This window comes from Kogia breviceps, chromosome 6 (genome assembly GCF_026419965.1).
Source record: "Kogia breviceps isolate mKogBre1 chromosome 6, mKogBre1 haplotype 1, whole genome shotgun sequence".
Lineage (NCBI taxonomy): Eukaryota > Metazoa > Chordata > Mammalia > Artiodactyla > Physeteridae > Kogia > Kogia breviceps.
In genome coordinates this window covers 63,166,694-63,185,562 of record NC_081315.1, presented here as the reverse complement: position 1 = coordinate 63,185,562, position 18,869 = coordinate 63,166,694, and the positions used below count along the sequence as shown (strand labels likewise).

The 18,869-nt window shown below is 43.2% G+C and overlaps 1 protein-coding gene across 9 annotated transcripts in view; it reads left to right on the top strand.

Moving 5' to 3' along the window:
• Positions 1–211: 211 nt before the first annotated feature.
• TMEM150C (transmembrane protein 150C) overlaps positions 212–18,869 on the top strand; it is a 94,161-nt gene continuing 75,503 nt past the window's right edge. The window contains exons 1-2 of one of the 9 annotated variants that reach the window (XM_059067545.2): positions 212–884; positions 11,053–11,176. The gene's annotated coding sequence lies outside the window, so the exon portion shown is untranslated. Of the gene's footprint in view, positions 885–1,043; positions 1,140–11,052; positions 11,177–17,439; positions 17,536–18,869 lie in introns of those variants that run through there. The other 8 variants (XM_067035923.1, XM_059067546.2, XM_067035922.1 and 5 more) reach the window with 8 other exon arrangements.

The window sequence follows — 18,869 nt, the reverse complement described above, 5'->3', positions numbered from 1 at the left end:
ATTAAAGTTTTTGTTTTTGCTGTTTTAAACCAGATGTTTTAACCTGAAGGGAAGGTAAACTGAAGAGGCCAGGTCCCTGGACTCAAGAAGCTCGCAGTCTAGTAGCCAGGAGAAAGCAGTAAAAACATATCAATACACACATAATAGTGTATTATGGGGGAATAGTAAGTACATCGTGGGGGAAGGAAGAGTTCTGGAATGTTGAATTGGAGAATTTGAACCGTGTGCTTTGAGAGGCAGTAGATGAGAAGAGGCAGGTGTGGTGGAGGGGGCTCCCCTAAAAGAATGGAGGTCAGCCTAAGGCAGGTGGATAAAGGAGGTCCTCCCGTGGGAGCCCCGGAAGGCTGCGTTTGGAAGAGAAGTTAACGGTGAGCGTGAGATAAAAATAGCCTTGATCCAAGCTGCTGCCAGAGGTCACTGACATGGTGCCACTGATAGGCTGCGGTCTGCGGTGGGGAAAGCTATTCAGATGCCGATGAATACAGTTTTATAACAGACTCAGACGAGACACTGGCAGGAAGAGGGCAACCTGGCGCTGGGAGGGTGGCCTTGGAGTCTCCGCTTATTGCCAGGGTCAGAAGTTGGCCCTGTGTTTGCTCTTCACGATGAAAGAAAACCGCGGGAGAGCGCTGAGCGGCGGATAACTGCATTCAGCCAGTGGGCACGAAAATGAGTTTTAGCTGCTCTGTGCAAAAACCCTAGGTGTGTGGACAGAAGGGAGCCGACCAGCAGGTTACAACAGGTCAGGAATAAATAACCACCAGGCGGAGGATCCCAGATTCAGTCCATCCTTTTGTTGAGTGAGGAGCGAGCGCAAGGCAATCGCGTTCACAAAGGCTTTGGAAAGAAGCGGTTCCACCGTCCCCGCTCGGCTCCAGCCCCGGGTAACTATGCGGGGCCACGAGGGGTGGTGGAAGCCGGAGGCCCCAGGGGTGTGTGGAGGGGGTCCCTCTCCCCAGGAAGCCTGGAAGCGGGACCCCAGAATAAGTCGGGGGCGGGCCGCGGCGCGGCGGGCGGGCAGATCCCACCCCTTCCTGAAGGAAGCGCCCTCCTCGCTGCGACTACCGCCGCCGCCGCCGCTGCTGCCGCCGCAGGTCACGGCCCCGCCAGGCGACCGCGGCCCCGCCGCACAGGAGCAGGTAGGCGCGGCGCCCCCTCCTCCGCGCGGAGCCGCCGGGCAGCCAGGGGGTATGGGGTTCGGCTCCGCGCCCAGCCCGGAGGCGGAGAACAGGGGACTGCGGGAGCCGCAGCGGGGCTCGGGCGGCGGAGCCCTGCTCGGCGGCGGCCCCCGCCCCGGAGCGCCCCGGGCGCGGCGCCGCCTCCCGAACCCCCGCGGGTGCACTCCCGGAGCGAGGCGCGGTGGCCGGCGGCGTTCCGGAGTCCCCCGCCGGCGCGCCTAGTCCCCGCCGCCTCCGCAGTGCCGTCAGCCGAACCCCTGCGCCTCCCGGCCGCTGCGGTTCGGATCCCGTCCTTTGACAGGTGTCCCCCCCGCCCCCCGCCGCCCCATCCGATACCCAGGCCTTTTGTTGTCGGGGGACTCGGAAAAGACCCCAAGTTTGGCCTCCCGGTCTCCCTGCCATTCGCCATTCACTTTCCCGTTAGCCGAGACAGGCTGGCGGGGGCAGCAGGGGAGCCGGGAGGGAGGCACTAACTTGCCTTGCCCTGTGCGCCTCTCTCCGCTCTAAATGAACAATCTCGCTTTCCTCTCCTGGGTGCACACTTGGGAAGAAATGGGATTTTCGGTTTCTCCGGCGAGATGCCAGTGAGTGGGCGACCGACCGAGGCTGTTTGACCATCCATTGCAATAAAAGAGTGATTAGCTTTGGGTTATGGAGAGCCCTTGTCGAGTGATTTTCTCCTCCTTAAACGAATCAAATGGAGAACGAGTGGGTTTTTCCCACTAAATTCATATTCCTTTTCTCTCTACTCACCCCTCTCCTCCGTCCACCCCTACCTCCACAGCACTTTATTATATCCCAAACACTTCCCTGATTTTTTTGGTCAGGTTTATTCCGGTCAGACCGTCTTTCACGGGTGAGCCAAGGACTGTGACTATAAATGTGAGAACACAGCCCAGTTGGGATGGAAACCCCTCTCGTGGAGTGAACCCGGTCCCACTTCCTGTGGGAGACCAGGAGAGGTCCTGTTAGGCAACCAAATATACTAATAACATGGGTTTTTTAAAAAAGTTCTTGGATCTATCACAATAGCACAGCCTAAATGGTAATATTAGTTTCTGCTTCTTCATTTCTCTGCTTGAATCAAAGGCAGATTTTTAATAATTCAGGTTTGTAACTCCATTCCGGGCTGCAGTTCATCAAAAAGATAGGCAAATGTGGATGTATAAACTCCATGGTAACAGTTAATAAATTGACCTACTTAAAGTTTTCAAGGAAAAATGGTTAGGTTCATATGTGTGGTATTTGCAGATCATGGAATTTTACATTCTCAGCTCTCGTGCACTAAATAATCCCAAACTTTTTCTTCTGTGCACCCCAGACACACCATGTTTCTACGATTAACTATAGCTACCATCTCTTAATGAGCTAGAAATGTGAGTTTAATCTTCAAGGCATAAGCATAAGAATTTTAATGGTGTCTTTTATTTATACAGTATTTAATAAATATTTTGCCAGCTCTCCAAGTTGGAAGTTCAAAAACTGGACATGGTAAATAAAAGGATAAAGAAGTTGTGATAACAATAATGACAGTTGGTAGATGTTATGACATTGAACAAACATATTAAAGTGTTTGGGAAATGCATGTTTATTATAATCTGCCATTAGCTGAAGGAAATTTGTTTGTATTATTTAAATTGACCTTAGTATGTCCTTATAGCAATTACTTAACTCATGTATTTCTCATCAAATGCCTTTTACAGGTTGCTTGCTTTCGGGGAGATAGTTTACTCTGTGGAGTAATTTTTTCTTTTTTTTTGCATGAACATAGTAATGCCTTATGTTTAGGCTTTGTTCTAGAAATACCACAATCATGCTTACTATGACCTTGCAGGGTTTTCTTGTACTCACCTTATCTGCTTTGTGGTCATCAAAAGTAACAACACTTGACTTTACACTCCTGTGTGTCCTCCTGCTTTGTTTCCCCTGTGACCTAGACACACCTCTGCAGTACAGTGGCCAGATTAGCAGGGCAGCCTAGAGTCATGAAGAACGAAAAGCTAGCTGGCCCCTGCAATCCTAGCCATTTGGTTTCAACTAATCCGGCCACTTGGGATCAGTTCAGTAAACAATTAAGCAAGACAGACACTGACAAGATAATGTATTACCTCTCAATCTTCCACTTCACAAGAAGAATCTACAGCATTCAGAATCCACACTATAACAGTGATTAGGTGCTGTGAGGCTCAAATGATATATATGTGAAATTTCTCAAAATGTCATACAAAGACCAAATGTAACAGAATCTGAGTCTAAGTTCATGAAATAGCTAGAAAGACCCAGGTGTGTAATATATATTTTCTTTATCCTAAGGGAAACAACAGATGTGCATCCCTACTTATTTTAACTATAAACTTTTATTACTGGAGCTGATGGTGCCATATATCTTTATGTTGTTTTTTTCATAATTTGCTCTAAGCACTAGCTCATAAATCAGTGGAACTTCAACAAGTTATTATTATCACCAAATATCATTTCCTAGCATGTTTGGATTTTGAAAGATAACTTGTGGCAATGGAAAGTCTTAATGCAAAGAGATTTTACACTGGCCAACTGCAATGATATTTTGAAATAATAATGAAATCTTTGGTAGTAGCCTTCAAATTCAGCCCCACGGTATTCTAAGTCAAACCAGCTCTGCTAGGTAGCACTTGGAACTCTTAGATGAAGGGAGAAATGAACAATTTTCTTTTTAGCATCTGTGAATGGCCTTTCTCTAGATCAGCGCTGTCCAATGAAACTTTGCACAGTGATGGAAATGTTCTATAATCTGCACAACATGGTAGCCATGAGCCACATATGGCTCTTGAATCCTTGAAATATGTCTAGCGTAATTGAAGAACTGAATTTGAAATTTTATTTAATTTTAATTAATTTAAATAGCCACATGGGGCTAGTGGCTACCATATTGGACTGCAGCTTTAAATTCTCTCCACCCATTTCCTGCAGAGAAAGCACTTAATGGCAATTATCCTTAATTAGAAGAAAGTGGAGATTGGCATTGATAGAACTAGGAATTAAGATTTCACTTTGTAACCCTGTTGTTATGAAAAAATAGTTTCAATTACTCTGAAGAAGGTGTGTTATGCTGAAGTTCATCTCTATTCTAAAAATAATTTCTCTTTTTAATTTCCGTATGCCTGCTAGCCACAAAAATAAGCATCACCCAGAGTTGTTTCGATGCTTGGCCCCATGTGTCTGTGTTTTTGAACTTGTTCTATTTTTTTTTTTTTTTTTTTGCGGTACGCGGGCCTCTCACTGTTGTGGCCTCTCCCGTTGCGGAGCACAGGCTGCGCGGCCATGGCTCTCGGGCCCAGCCGCTCCACGGTATGTGGGACCTTCCCGGACCGGGGCACGAACCCGTATCCCCTGCATCGGCAGGCGGACTCTCAACCACTGCGCCACCAGGGAAGCCCTTGAACTTGTTTTATTATTTGCTCTTTTGCACATTATAGAATCATTCATTCTTAGAGTCAGTTTCTGCACTTTTCAATATTTCAAAGGGAGGGAGATTTAGAGGGGCAGGAAGTTGATGATGAGGTACAGGCAGCCCCCCTACCTCTCCTGCCCTCACAGAGACCCTATGAAAAGTCTGACAAGTGAGTGCCCCTCAAGGAGTGGCTGAAGCCTCTGCCTTCCTTGGGCCCTTCTTGTCTGGTTTCTTTCCCTTAGCCTTCAACCCGGACCCTCCCACCTAGCCCAGCCCCTATGGATGAACAAATCCACTTAAAAAATAACCTACCTTTAGTTTAGTAAAACCATTAGAATGGGATTTTATTTAACATCTACTATGTTGTTTCAATTTTTCTATTAAGTTGGCTTTCATTAAAGCCATCATTTTAACCATTGAGAGGGACACATTTTTTTAACATCTTTATTGGAGTATACTTGCTTTACAATGGTGTGTTAGTTTCTGCTTTATAACAAAGTGAATCAGCTATACATATACATATATCCCCATATCTCCTCCCTCTTGGGTCTCTCTCCCACCCTCCCTATCCCACCGCTCTAGGTGGTCAAAAAGCACTGAGCTGATCTCCCTGTGCTATGCGCCTGCTTCCCACTAGCTATCTATTTTACATTTGGTAGTGTATATATGTCCATGCCACTCTCTCACTTCGTCCCAGCTTACCCTTCCCCCTCCCCATGTCCTCAAGTCCATTCTCTACGTCTGCGTCTTTATTCCTGTCCTGCCCCTAGGTTCTTCATAACCATTTTTTTTTTTAGATTCCATATATATGTGTTAGTATATGGTATTTGGTTTTCTCTTTCTGACTTACTTCACTCTGTATGACAGACTCTAGGTCCATCCACCTCACTACAAATAACTCAATTTCATTTCTTTTTATGGCTGGGTAATAGTCCATTGTGTATATGTGCCACATCTTTATCCATTCATCAGTCGATGGACACTTAGGTTGCTTCTATGTTCTGGCTATTGTAAATAGAGCTGCAATGAACATTGTGGTACATGACTCTTTTTGAATTATGGTTTTCTCAGGGTATGTGTCCAGTAGTGGGATTGCTGGGTCGTATGGTAGTTCTATTTTTAGTTTTTAAGGAACCTCCATACTGTTCTCCATAGTGGCTATATCAGTTTGCATCCCCGTCAACAGTGCAAGAGGGTTCCCTTTTCTCCACACCCTCTCCAGCATTTATTGTTTGTAGATTTTTTGATGATGGCCATTCTGACTGGTAGGAGGTGATGCCTCACTGTAGTTTTGATGTGCATTTCTCTAATGATTAGTGATGTTGAGCATCCTTTCATGTATTTACTGGCAATCTTTATATCTTCTTTGGCGAAATGTCTATTTAGGTCTTCTGCCCGTTTTTGGATTGGGTTGTTTGTTTTTTTTGATATTGAGCTGCATGAGCTGCTTGTAAGAGGGACACTTTTTTTTTTTTTTTTTTTTTTTTTTTGCGGTACGCGGGCCTCTCACTGTTGTGGCCTCTCCCGTTGTGGAGCACAGGCTCTGGACGCGCAGGCCCAGCAGCCATGGCTCACGGGCCTAGCCGCTTCGCGGCATGTGGGATCTTCCAGGACTGGGGCACGAACCCGTGTCCCCTGCATCGGCAAGAGTCCTCTCAACCACTGCGCCACCAGGGAAGCCCGGGACACATTTTTAATTAGACTTTTTCTCAAGACACTGTCTCTCATATTTCTTGGATGAGTGACCCTCCTTCACCTACGTATCCCAGCCTAGGTACCTGGGATACCTCTCCCCAGGCCAGAGTTCGTGGTCCTGGGCATTCACCTTCTCCGGGAAGGAGTCTCCCTAAATCAGTTATTTGGAAATTTGTCAAAGGTGTTTGTGCATACTAAAATATAAATTAAATTAACTCCCAAATTGTCTCTGCCCTTAAGGTGTTAACACTATAGGATAACATTTTCCAAATAAGTGTCCATTCCACGAGGGGATGGAGATGCTTGAGTAAATTTAGGAACTATTCCGTTTAACCCCCCCCACCCCGCCTTCTTTTTGATATTTACAATGCACTATAGCATAGTGAAGTCTCTAAGATGAGATACATATACTTATTTTGCTTTTTTATTGTTGATGTTTTTCAAAAAATGTTTCATACAACACTTATCATAATGTTTTTTAAACCATGTGTCCTGAGTTATGAAATCAATTTAACAGGTTAGCATCACATTTTTTTTAATGAGATGGAATATAGAATAGAATAGGAATTATCACTGTGAATCCCTCTTAGTGAGGGTTACTAGTGTTTGATGAAACATTTGGTTCCCCCATGCATGCAAGTGCAAGGCCACGAGGCAGTGGCGAGTGGTGGTCAAGAGCACCACAGTGCCCTTCCCTGGTGGCGCAGTGGTTGAGAGTCCACCTGCCGATGCAGGGGACACGGTTCGTGCCCCGGTCCGGGAAGATCCCAGATGTCCCGGAGCGGCTGGACCCGTGAGCCATGGCCGCTGGGCCTGCGCATCTGGAGCCTGTGCTCCGCAATGGGAGAGGCCACAACAGTGAGAAGCCCGCGTACCGCCAAAAAAAAAAAAAAAAAAAAAAAAAAGAGCACTACAGAAACAGGACCCCTGGGTTCCAATTCTAACTCTCCATATACAATAAGCACTATATAAACTTGGTCATTATTCGTTTTTTTATTATATAAATGTGTGTGTATACTGGATCATGGTGTAAAATACTACCTCTGCAGCTAGGCTTGAGAATCACTTTGGGAAACACCAATCTAAGACAGGACTCCATGCTAAATGCTGAACCTGGGCAGTCTGCTGACCGAGCCCACAAGTTCAACAATTTCAGCTCCCATATTGCAATGCAATAGTGATACATAGATGGACATCTGCAGACCCATGAAACTCAAACATTGTACAGCATTGCAGAAGTGTGGAAATGAGCTGACGACAGTTGTTTTCTGTGTAACATGAGGCATGAAGAGTGAGAGGGGTGTCATTGCACATTTAGGCTGGAAGAGACCTCACTGCTGCCAGCCTGTGGCCTCTGAAGGTTAATGCCCTTGGACAGGCAGCCTGGGGCCCAAAGAAACCCAGATGTCCCAGAGGCTAAGAGCTCAGTCTTCCTTCCCTCCTGACCACATCCTAACTTCTGCATACCGGTTTGTAGCAAATAGTCCCAAAAGTCTAAATAGATATGCCCGTCCCATAAATCCCCCACTTTTTACTTCATTCTAAATTATTTGTTTTTCAAAATCACTTTCTGCCTGTTAGTGCTTCATGATCTATTTTCAATATGATAAGTGGAAAACAATGTTACTTCAAGAATTTCATATAAAAGGAGATGTCTTAAAATTGAGGCTGGGAGTCTCCCTGCCCCGACCCAGTGCAATCTGGAAAGTAAAACTAATTTCATTTTGGAAGTAGAGTTCAGTTTTTCTTAAAGGTCAAACTAAATGTGAGCAACCACTTGTCCATAGACTTTGTCAGTTATAATAAAAAAGGCAGCAGCTTGTCATCATGGTTACTTTTATTCTATATAAAGTACAGAGGCTGTGTCTAACATACTAAAAATTCATAAGATATGTAGATTTTGCTCAAGGCTTCAGAATCATCCATATCCGAGGACAGTGATACAGACTCTGTCTGTGGAATGCAAAGGAGTGAGGTGAAGTGTCTTTGACAAAACATTGAAAGTCATGTAATACTTTTGGGCTAATGTAGACAAAGCTTATGAAGTAAAAAAAAAGAGAAGAAGAAGTAATTGTGATTAACTATGGCAGTAGTGGAAATTAGCCTGTAGTTTAAATGGTGTTATTTAACAATGAAGTAATTATAATGAATTATAATGGTTTTCAACTGAATGTAAACATAAATGTCTCCAAAAATAGCATAGCCTTATTAGTTATCAAATATTTCACTTATTAACAAAGTAGATATCTTCCTGTTTTTTTTTTTTTTTTTTTAAATTTTTTTTTTTTTTTTTTTTTTTTTTTTGGTGGTATGCGGGCCTCACTGTTGTGGCCTCTCCCGTTGCGGAGCACAGGCTCCGGACGCGCAGGCTCAGTGGCCATGGCTCACGGGCCCAGCTGCTCTGCGGCATGTGGGATCTTCCCAGACCGGGGCACGAACCCGTGTCCCCTGAATCGGCAGGAGGATTCTCAACCACTGCGCCACCAGGGAAGCCCCTATCTTCCTGTTTTTTTTACACTTATGATGACTTAGCTGCCAAAGAAATATTTTAAATGGTAATAATTGGAGGTTTTAAAGCATAAATTAAAACTGACTGTACATAGCTAAAGTAGGTGGTGTATTTTTTTGACTGGGCTGGTTAATAAAATAGTCTTCAAATTATTTTTTATTCTATTGATTCATGAGTGAAAAGGTGTTAATTAAGAAATATTGATACCATTGTAAAGCAATTCAAATAGAAATATAATTTTGTACTTAACTTGAAGTGTTTATGAATTAGAATTAGAATTCTGTAATGTAATTGTCCTGGAGTTTCAATGGGAATATATCTCCTGGAATTTCTAAGTTCTACTTTTCACTAAAACTTAAAGTGTATTTACATAGAAACACTAGTAACTAAAATATATCTACATGCAGTAGCAGGAATATTAACTTACAGGTGACAGTTTTTCTTCCTTGTGGTATTATGTTCCCGTGTAGCCTAGACTTCAAAAGTATGTCCTTTTGAAAAATTTGCCAGTCTTGTCAATGACAGCACAGCATTTACAAGAACCATATTTGTCTCCCTGTAATTTTAGCAGCTAATAGAATTGTTCTTGAGAAATCTGTCTTTTCTATGACATTTTGATTGGTGTTTTTCCATTTTAATCTGAGCTTATATGTGACATAAAAATTGATTATATGAAAAAGAGTGGGTTGCCATTTGTATACCAAAATTTTGATTGTATAAATAAGAAAAATCTTAAGTAAACAGCCTAACGTACCACCTAAAAGAATTAGAAAAAGAAGAAGAAACAAAATTTTGATTGTATATGTATGCATGTAAAAATAAAGGCAAAAATTTTGCAGTAACTGATTTGGGGGAAGGATACTGTTGTGGTCAAATAGTGGCACATCATGGTTTTTTTTAAGATCAGGCCACTGACCCAAGTGAGTGTTCACTTACAGAGCCATAAATTTGGCAGTTCAGAAATGGTATTCTCTTATTAGCTATTGGGCAATATTTGTGAAATCCCTAGAATGGTCCCTGGCCCAGAGTAACATTTTTTTCACTGTTATTTCCCCCTTATTCATAACATAGGTTTTAACTCATGTCATCACATGGAAAATTAAAGAGGATTGTTTTGGATAACTGTTCCCCTACTGAGTATCTACGAGCTAGAAAAAGCCTTTGGAAGTCACATTATTTCTTAGAGACTTGGCATGACCACAGTCATCACAGAGAGATGATGTGTAGACTCCATTCTACTTTTAGTCCATCAATATTTTACATTAGTTCTTGACATACTGTTTATCCAGGCTGACTTAACAGGACTCGACATAGAACCTGGCTCACTTCAGTTTCATATAGCTCCTGGTTTGCTTGCTTGTTGCCTATTTACCTTGTTTTTCCAATTAAATCATTGGTTTTTTTGTGTGTAGAAATTACTATGCCATTTTTTTTTTTTGGTATCCCACTGGGCTATCTGAGAACAGAAGTTAGCAAACTATTTTGAAAATAAAGTTTTATTGGAACACAGCCATGCCCATTGTTTATGTATTACCTGTGACTGTTTCTGCACTCCCACCACAGAGCTGAGTAGCAATTAAAACAGAATGCAGGTGGCCCATAAAGCTGAAAGTCTCTACTCTTTGGCCCTTTATAGAAAAAGCTTGTGAACCCCTGTTCATTTGATACTCTTCCTATGGAATTCTTGAAGAAAAAGTGAAAAGAAATGGTCTATTACAAATTATATATGGCTAATTGCTTTCTGTAGGGACAAATTTCATACCTGAATGACTAAACGAATGACAGCTGTCTTCTGTCTTCCTATTTCACTGTCCACTGGCTATGAAAGAAGGTGGTATCAGCCTAGGCTTAGGTGTCATGTAGACCCGGGTCACTAGCTGTGTAACCTTAAATAAGTTACTTAATCCTCTTTAAGTCATTGTTTCCTCTTTAAGTCATTGTACAAAATGGGGATAAGTAAGGCACCTACTGTTGGGAGACAGTTCTCCATGCGCCCCATGCATTTCAACAGGTTTTTCAAAGAGAGGCACTGACTGCCCTTTCAATCGAAACTGTCTTTTTAAGGATGTTTGTGTAGTAAATGGTCTTGGATGATAGACATAGGGTTGCCCTCAGAAGCCGAGAGCAAGCATGCTTATATCCAATATAATAGATTTAAGTTCTTGCAGCTGAGTTCCTCTCCATTAATGCTACTCACTGCATGTGCAGGAGTTACATGGCCCTCTTTTGATGCCCTACAGGAACTGGAGTTGGGGAGCTAGTGCAAGGAAATGCTTCTACTCTGGCTACTGCTGTTGCTGTGATAAAGTCCTTTGTCTCCGACCCAGAAGTCTTGCGTCTTCTGCCAGCAGCCAGGAAACTGTGGTAGGCTAATTTGTGCAAGTAAAATCTCAGCCCTTTCATAGTTCTTGGACAATTATTTTATGGAGTTACTATGAGAATTGAATAAGGCAATGAATATAAAACATTTAACACAATGCCTGGCATATAGTAAGTGCCCAATAAATGTTAGCTATTAATTATTATCTAGCTGGCTATTAACTCTACAGTGTGAAACTGAGTCTCAGTTTTGTGTGGGCAACTTCTATCTTAAGGTAGTGGTTTTTCAAGCTATAGGCCACCAGAGCTATGAGAATTGTTAAGTAGGTTTATTTTTCTTTAATGAAACAGAAAATAGAATATAATAGAATTATAAAATATCCAGGTGCAAAACATGTAGTAAGGATAAATATTGATATGTAAAATTTGTAATTTCTGTTATATACATGTATATCTGTATACAAGGTTGTGATAGAAAATATATTTTTTACTGTCACACACAGTCAAAAATGTCAGGAAGCCACTGCTGCCCTAATACATAGATGGGACTGTTCAGAAAAACTTTTGTTCATGGTAGCATAGAATTCCTTTCTTTGTTCTTTTTCCTGAAAATGGGTAAAGAGTCACCATCAGTCATCTGAGAAAAAATGACCAGAGATTCAGTGTGTTCACCCTCTGCATACCATGTGGCTCATTTTGCCCATGATTAACAGAAAATGAATATAAGCACCCAGATTATTTTCAGAAGAAAAGGATATTTTATATTAGCAGTGTCCAACGGAACTTGCTATGGTGATGGAAATGTTCTATCTCTGAACTGTTCAGTACAGCAGCCACTAGCTACTGAGCACTTGAATGTGCAGCTGGGGAACTGGACTTTTAATTAAAACAATTTCAAATTTGGATTAGTTTAAGTTTAAATAGCCACGTGTGGTTATTGGACAGTGTGGCTTTTGCTTGAACACCCAGCTATGGTTTTCTCACAGCTAACTGCATGATTTGGCTTTTATTAAGTCCTAAGGGATAGCACCCTCCCCTTGGGTTGTTCAAACAACCACTGACCTTTGCCCATGGAGGGCTTGGGCAGACATTGGGGTGAAGAAATGCTTAATGAGATGCTGCCTTGGACAGCGCCACAAGTCAGGGGAAAATGGCAAAGAGCCAGAGGGCAGAGGTTCTCAACCCTAGCTGTGCAATAGAATCGTCTGAAAATCTGTAAAAATCCAGGCTGCACCCCAGATCAGTTAAATCAGACATTTTCACAAAGCTCACCGGGTGTTCTATCACACTCTGTCAGCGGGACAGCATCACAGGTGGGCAAGGCAACCCATGCACTTTGATGATGCACTACCAGAGTATCACAGGCATGCCCAGGATCAGATGGACAGGGGAATGGGCACATGAAAGACAGTGGACCCCTCTTATTTAAACAGAAAAACTCCAATTTACCTTTGGTTTTGGGAGCTGAGCTTTTTTCCCACCTGATTGCCGTGGCAGCAGGGGCCTCCTTGTTCAGTGGTGCCAAAGTACAAATTCGTGTATGGCAGGGTTGAACTTCAAAGAAGGAAAAGTACAGGCTTTTATTGACCAACTCACACGTCCAGTGTTTTCCATTTATATAATCGGCACACGCATATGGAGTCCCTACTGGGTGTTGGAGATATGCTGTTCTTGCTCAGTCTAGTTGGGGAGACCAACATGTAAACAGTCATCATACAGTAGGGTGTAAGCATAGTAATAGGAGAATCATAGGATGCCTTGAGAGCACCCCAGAGGAGACACTGGGGGGGCTTCCCAGAGATGGTGACACCCAAGCTGAGTCTTGAAGGATCGGAAGGAGTAGTCACGGGAAGAGGGGGAAATGGAAAAAAAAGAGCAGATACAGCTTGGGAGGAGGCCCTGACTGACATTTTCCATCCCTTCAAGACTGACCACTGTAAGATATCTGCCTCCTGGCGAAGACCCTCCCTGCCGTTTTAGCAAACCACATGGGCTATCCTTATCTTAACTGGCCTTTATCATTTATTCATTCACTCATTCATGCATTCATTCAACAAGTGCGATTTATTGAGTCATTGCTATGTGCAGACATGATGTAGGTGCTGGTGATAGAGCAGTGAACAAACAGACAACATTCCTGCCCTCGGGGAGCTTTATATTCTAGCAGAGAAGACCGACCAAAAATATACAGGGAAATAGTATAGTGTATGGCTAATGTGCTAGGGAGAAAAATAAGTTACGGTAAGGAATTTGGAGATACTGGAAAATGTACTCTGTGAACCAGAAGTCTCATTGTGTCCCTCTCCACAGTCATTTTCCCTCCTTTGTTCAAGCCTGGCCATCCACCTAGGTCCATAAACCCATGTCCTCTGCCTCCTGAAGGACCATAACTTGTGCCGACACGACTTCCCATACCCACCTCCCCACCCACATGTGTCATATCTTGTATTTTCACTCCCTCTTAGCGTTTTTACTTCCAGTCCTCTGTTGATTTACCCCCCACTCTTTTCCTCTTCACCTCAGGGGATCCATGGTTAATAAAGTTCTCGACCTTTTGGCTGATAGCTCTGTCACCCTCCTCAATGGGTCACTGCATGAAAAGGCTTGTCATCCTCAACTTTGGGGCTAACTGTGGTAAACCACCTCTCACCCTTTCTCATCACTACTCTCCATCTACCTCCTAGTCACTTTCGTTTGTTTCTTGAAGAACTGAAGACCTGGTCTTCCCGTACCTCCCTTTCCTGACTCTTGTCATCATAACCCTTGGTCAGATCATCTAGGTGGCATCCTAGATGATCTGACCATGAATCTGGCCTCAAAACCATTAGATACCTTCTCAGTGAGTTCTCTGGCACTAAACCACAGCTACTCACTCTCTACCCTCCACCCAGATCCTCGTCCAGCTGGTACTTTTTCACCTCAGAAATTTTAACCTCAGTGTCTTATTCTCTGAACATAGCTATGTATCCTTCCAACTCTTTCATACCCTACTTCTCTATCACTATATCTTCATTAAGATGTCATCTCTTGACTTCTTCAATTTCCCAAAGTCTTCTTTACACATGCAAATCTATTCATACCCATCTTCATTTCCTTTCCTCAGAGGATGTGGTATCCATTTTTCCCCGTGTTTAAGGTTAGCCCATTATTTGAACCCCGAATGCCATCTCCTCATGCCTTCTTTGGAACCTTTGCTCTATTAGTATTCCTCTCTCTTCTGTGGTCTTGCATCTCTCTCTGCTCTTTACTGGCTCCATCTCATCAGCCAGTGTCACTGGCTCCTTCCTATCAGCCAAGTGTTTGCAGGTTTCTTCCATCCTAAAAAGTAATTCTCCTGGGTTAAATAAATTAAGGTAGATCTCTGCAATAGAATACTAGGCAGTTTTCTGAAATATTGATGGCGGAGTATGTATCTCACATGGAAAGGTGATCACAAAAATAAGTGGAAAAAATATTAAAATAGCTTTATCAAGTGAATTTATTTTTTATTTTATTTATATATTTTATTTTAAGTGTGGTAAAAAAAAACACATAACATAAAATTTACCATCTTGGCTATTTTTAAGTATACAGTTCAGGGGTGTTAAGTATATTCACATTGTTGTACAGCTAATCTCCAAAATCTTATCATCTTACAAAACTGAAACTCTGTACCCATTAAACAATAGCTCCCTGTTTCCCCCCTCCTCCCTCAGCCCTTGGCCACTGCCATTGACTTATGTCTCTATGCATTTGGCACTCTAGGTACGTCATATAAGTGGACTCATACAGTATTTGTCTTTTTATGATTGGCTTATTTCACTTAGCACAATGTCCTGATGGTTTATCCATGTTGCAGCATGTCAGAATTTTCTCTTTAAGGCGAAATAATATTCCATTGTGGGTATATATCACATTTTAAATGATTTCATTTTTGAAGAAAAATATATTTGTTAGTATAGGTATGTATATATAATATATAAACACACATACATATACACAAAAGATTGTACATTAGAATGTTAACAGTGGTTATCTCTAAACTGTGGGGTTTTGAATACTTTTCATTGTCTTTTTCCTGGTGTGTACCTTCTACAGTATTTGCAATGAGCACACTTCCCTGATGTAAATGCCAAAGGAGGAACCAGACATTCAGCGGCGCTGCTTCAGCTACAGTGTACTCATCCCTGTGCCAGGCACCTGCCCTCCTCCTCAGCTCGTCCTTCACCACTCACTGCCTTACCCATTGTGCTCTGAGCACCACAAAACTCTGGTTCCTGCACACACAGGGCTTGGATGCCTTGGTTGCTTGCCCCGCGCACGCCACCACAGCCGCGTGGGAAGCCTCCACACCCCTGAAGGCTCAGCCCAGGGTCATTTCCTCCTTGCTTGCCCTCCCCCTGCCCTCCGCGCTGAGTTAGCTTCCTCCCTTCAAAGCTCCCTAACCCCTGTACCAATCTGGTGCTGCACTTGTTTCCTGATTGTCTGTGAGCGGCCTGGGGGCAGGGGACTGTGTCGTCATCCTTGTATTTGCAGCCCGTAGAGCAGAGCCTGGGAAACGAAGCTGGGCAGCTTGGGGAGCCACTTGTTGTTCAGAGGGGCTGGCTCACTGGATGCTCAGAAATGAGGCTGGAAGAGGAAGTGGAAGACCTCCCCCAAGGCCCTTCACTCCACTACACCCTGCTGCCCCTTGCGTGAGCAGTGTGAAGATGTGAAAATACTTTACGTTTTACTAAAAATAAATTAGATATTAAAATTACTTAAAGCACTACGTTTCTATCTTGATGATACTGGTGAACTCTGGCCCCTGTCCTTGGTCACGTGGGCCATGCCTGGTCTCCTGTTGTGTTGGGCTCATAACACACATTTGGTAAATACCTGTTAACCTCCTTAATGACCCTAGTCGCTCCCTGTGATCAAACCTCTCTTCCGTAAATTTAGCTACTTTGACAGGCTGGGATAGGGGTTATTTAGGGGCATGGGAGGCCTTTATTGTCACCCTCCAAGTCATGTGATAGTGACTAGCTACCTACACTACATGTATGGTTGATCCCAATCAGGACCCTTTTGAGAAATAAAAAAGAAGCAAAAAGATCTACTCCTGGCATGGCTTGAGTGCTGTGTTTAAGCATCCTGTGGGTAAAAGCAACTAATGAATCCTTGCTGCACTTGATGTTGCCAGTTAAGCCTGGACCAAGAGGGGCTTAAAGTCATATGGTGAGTCATAGTGGTTCACTGTGAAAGCTGTAATGGGCCAAGTGTGGTAAAACAAGTTTTGCAGGCCAGTACAGTTAGGTAGTTTGGGACAATTCTCTTACATATAAAAAAAGGATTCTAGGCCTCCTTTAGGGAGCATTAAAAGAGCAGAAGGAAAAATGAAAAATAGTTTTAATTACTGTGGAACTGAATCATTTGGGGTCACCTTCAGCATCTCAGACCACAAGGATTTATCTTGGTTTTCCTTGAGAACAGTGGCCCAATGTAAGTGATTCACCCAAAGTATCTGAAATATTTTTAGCAAAAATTATTGATTACAGGACATTTAAGGTTTGAAATGATAGGTTTTTCAGCTGTTGAAATGATATGTAGTGTATTGGCATAGGTGGTCTGTGCTGTTTGCATCAGAATCACAATAGCTTAGTTTAATGTTTCCCACTTATCGAGATCAGACTCTTTGTAGAAGTTTGGTTAGACTAGATAGTCCTGGTTATGATATTGTTGTTTTGTTTTCTTTCTTTCTTTCTTTTTTAATATTCATTTATTTATTTGGTTGCCCTGGGTCTTAGTTGCAGCAGGCGGGTTCCTTAGTTGCGGCTTGTAGACTCCATAGTTGTGGCTCTCGGGCTCCTTAGTTGTGGCATGCGAACTCTTAGTTGCAGCATGCACGTGGGATCTAGTTCCCTGACCAGGGATCGAACCTGGGCCCCCTGCATTGGGAGTGCAGAGTCTTAACCACTGCGCCACCAGGGAAACCCCTGTTTTGTTTTCTTTTCTTTTTCCAAGTAGGCCAGAAAAGGAAGTAGTAACATTACTCAGAATAAGAATTAGACTTGGAGATGTAAAGGTCAGCATTTAAGCCCTGGCCTGACCACCCTCCATCTGGCTGTGTGCTTGAATAAGTTATTTAATTTATGGAAGCCTAGAGTTTCTGTTGTTCATCAGTAAAATGTGGGTTTGTCTGTCTTGCTCACTAGACTGTAAGCTTCTTTAGAGTAGGGGTGGTGTGGCTTATCCATCATTGGAAACTCGAGACATGGGATGAGGCCTGGCAGGTAAGAACTCTATAAATATTTTTCCAGTAAAGCAGATTCATCTTCCTTACTTTGTAGGTTGTTTGAAAGAGCAGGTAGGATGAGCAGCAGTAGAGTATAGTGCTCAGAGCTCAGCCCCTGGGTCCCAATCCTGGCTCCAGCAAGTGACGGTGGGTGAGTAACTATTCTCTGGGCATCTGTGAAAGTGGATGGTGGTACCTACCTCCTAGGGTTGTATTAGATGTGTCTGTGCACAGTAATTGCTATATACATACGGCTATTGATGTAACATGTGAATGGGTTTTAAAAAGTGCTATTCACATAAAGGTAGTACTTTTCAATGATGTCTTACCAAGTGTCGGACACACTGTAAAACACTTCCAATACTGGGTCTTTTCTTATCTTAACTAGTGGTAATTCAGTTCCATTTCACATTTTCTGAAACCCTCTTACAGTGTCTTTCACCTGGACCCTTTTAGTGACACCCATGACCACCTGAATGCAAAGTATAAGTTCAGAGAAGGCCTGACCTTGGCTGCCCTGGCCTGGCACTGCTGCCTGCTCTCTTTTTCCACTGTTTGCTATGTAGAAATAACTCTGGTCAATTCCCAGGCAGTAAAGATTGTTAAGATTATGCTAAATAATTTTGATTTCAGATGTGCAGACACTGTTGTAGTTTCCACTCTGGTTTCCCTGCCTCCTGCCTCTTGGCCACTAGAGCCTCATGTGCGCAGTGCTATCTTCCTCATCTTGCCGTTATTTCACTCTGGTAAGGTCTCCCCAGCCCAGGAACCCTCTTGAGATAGTATCTTATTATAGGACCAAATCCAAGCTACCAGTGTTGCCTTTCAAGGCCATGCATAATCTGAGCCCTTTAAAAAAAAATTTATTTTTGGCTGCGTTGGGTCTTCATTGCTGTGCACGGGCTTTCTCTAGTTGAGGCGAGCAGGGGCTACTCTTCGCTGTGGTGCGCGGGCTTATTTCTGTGGCTTCTCTTTTTGCGGAGCATGGGCTCTAGGTGCACGGGCTCAGTAGTTGTGGCTCACGGGCTCTAGAGTGCAGGCTCAGTAGTTGTGGCGCATGGGCTTAGTTGCTCCGTGGCATATGGGATCTTCCCGGCTCAGGGCTCAAACCCATGTCCCCTGCATCGGCAGGTGGATTCTTAACCACTGCACCACCAGGGAGGTCCCTTCTGAGCCCATTTTGTCTGTCCATGTTTTACTTCCAATTCCTCTCTAATGTAGACTTTTACTGCCCACTCACTGGGGTGTAGTCTTGTCTTTCTTTCATTTTCATGATTCCCCACACTGAAATGACCTCCCTGCCCATTCTATTTATTTACATTTTCCCATGGATTTAAGGCCCCCCTTTTTCATAAACCCTATCTCTTCCTGAACATTAATTGGCTTCTCCTGTATTTTTACATTTGGTTATATTTAATATAGAGCTTTCTTAGGTACCATTTTGAAAATTAGTATCTTCTCATTAATGACTCAGATGTTAACTTG